We start from the raw sequence: 1,979 nt of genomic DNA, 5'->3' as shown, positions 1-1,979 counted from the left end.
CAGCTCACTGCAACCTCCGCCTCCCGGGTTCAAGGATTCTCCTGCCTCAGCCTCCTGAATAGCTGGGATCATAGGCACCTGCCACCACGCCCGGCTAATTTTTTGTATTTGTAGTAGAAACAGGGTTTCACCATATTGGTCAGGCTGGTCTTGAACTCCTGACCTCAGGTGATCCATCCGCCTCAGCCTCCCAAAGTGTTGGGATTACAGGCATGAGCCACCACACCTGGCCACATTGGTGGTTTTGAGGGGCTAGTGTGGGGGGAAAGGTTGACTACAGAGGCATAAACAAACGTCATGACATGTTGGAAACATTCTATAGCTTCACTGTGGTGGTGTTTATATGAATACATACATTGGCCAAAGCTCATAGAATGCTAAAAAGGATGAATTTTACTGCATGTAAATTATACCTCAAAAACAATAATGAGGGCTGGGTCCAGTGGCTCTTGCCTGAATCCCCGTGCTTTGGGAGGCTGAGGTAGGAGTATCACTGAGGCCAGAGGTTTGACACCAGCGCCCTCTCTTCCTGTCTCCGCCATCGTGGTGTGTGCTTGACTCCGCTTCTCGCCATGTCTTTTCACAAGACTTTCAGAATTAAGTAGTTCCTGGCCAAGAAACAAAAGCAAAATCATCCTATTCCCCAGTGGATTCAGATGAAAACTGGTAATAAAATCAGGTACAACTCCAAAAGGAGACATTGGAGAAGAACCAAGCTGGGTCTATAAGGAATTGCACATGAGATGGCACACATATTTATGCTGTCTGAACATCACAATCATGTTACCATATCAAGCTGAAAATGTCACCACTATCTGGAGAGTTCAACATGTTTTCCTCTCTGAATCTGTTATAAACATGTTGGTTGGCTGGGTTCAGTAATAAATACGTGAGGCCTTTCATTTAAAAAAAAAAAAGAAGAAGAAGAAGTTTGACACCAGCCTGGAAACATAGACTCTGTCTTTACAAAAAAAATGCGTGCACGAGACTGAGAGAGAGAGAGACCAATGACAACAAAACCACTAACAAAAAAACTTTAATGGTTCCCATTTGCCAAAGGAATTAAAGTCCAAACTCTTAGGCAGACCTTCTTTCTGACCATTTCTGCTATTCATTTTCTCTCCACATCAGCTAAACGTTGCTGTCACGCAAACATGCCCTGGGTTTTCTACTCAGTCTGTACTATCTCATCTCCTGGAATACTCTCCTCTCTAGCTCTGCCAGTCAAAATATTCCATCAGCAGAGGCCCAGAATCTCCTGGAATACTCTCCTCTCTAGCTCTGCCAGTCAAAATACTCCATCAGCAGAGGCCCAGAGCAATTGCCACCTCTTTCCTCACACCCTCCCTGGACCCCACAATCTAGAAGGGCTGATCACTCCAGAGCTTTCAGCTTCCTCACCGTTCCCAAATCCCCTGGTATCTGCCCTTACTTGCTCATCTATACTTTCATACCTTTACATTCCCTTTTCCCCCTTCTAGGATAAACTAGGCTACACACCAACTTCTGCCTCTTTGCCTCCTGCACACACACACTTTAACCTCCTGGAAAACTCCTACACATTCTTCAGGTCCAGCTGGTATGTCACTTCACACGACAACTTCCCTGAATCTGTTCAGAGTTAGGCAATTTCTCCTTTAGGTACCCTCAGCTCTTTGTTGATGGCGGGATTACAGCCCGGCCAGTGGTGCTGTATGTATTTGATAATTCTGTTATTACTCTGCTGTCCTCCCTATTAAGGTGTCTGCTTTTAAGGACATTAAGTGTGTCTTATTCATCTTTGAATCCCAGGACTTCTTTTATAAAATAGGTAGATAATAAAAGCAATGCATGAGTGGATGAATTTTCCCAGCAATATTCCTTGGCTCCCCCATTGACCAAAAATGGTACCGTGAAAGACAAATCTGTAACCCTGCCCCTGTCTCAGTCATTTGTGTCATTGTAAGGGTTTTGTTTTGCTCTGGTTGGAACAATTCTTT

The 1,979-nt window shown here is 44.6% G+C and overlaps 1 pseudogene; it reads left to right on the top strand.

The window, feature by feature from the left end:
- The first annotated feature begins 572 nt into the window (after nt 1–572).
- On the top strand, nt 573–852 carry LOC101143515 (large ribosomal subunit protein eL39-like; annotated as a pseudogene).
- The last annotated feature ends 1,127 nt before the right edge of the window (nt 853–1,979 follow it).

The sequence above is a fragment of the Gorilla gorilla genome, chromosome 1, assembly GCF_029281585.2.
Source record: "Gorilla gorilla gorilla isolate KB3781 chromosome 1, NHGRI_mGorGor1-v2.1_pri, whole genome shotgun sequence".
NCBI lineage: Eukaryota > Metazoa > Chordata > Mammalia > Primates > Hominidae > Gorilla > Gorilla gorilla.
This window is presented reverse-complemented; position numbering and strand designations above follow the sequence as displayed.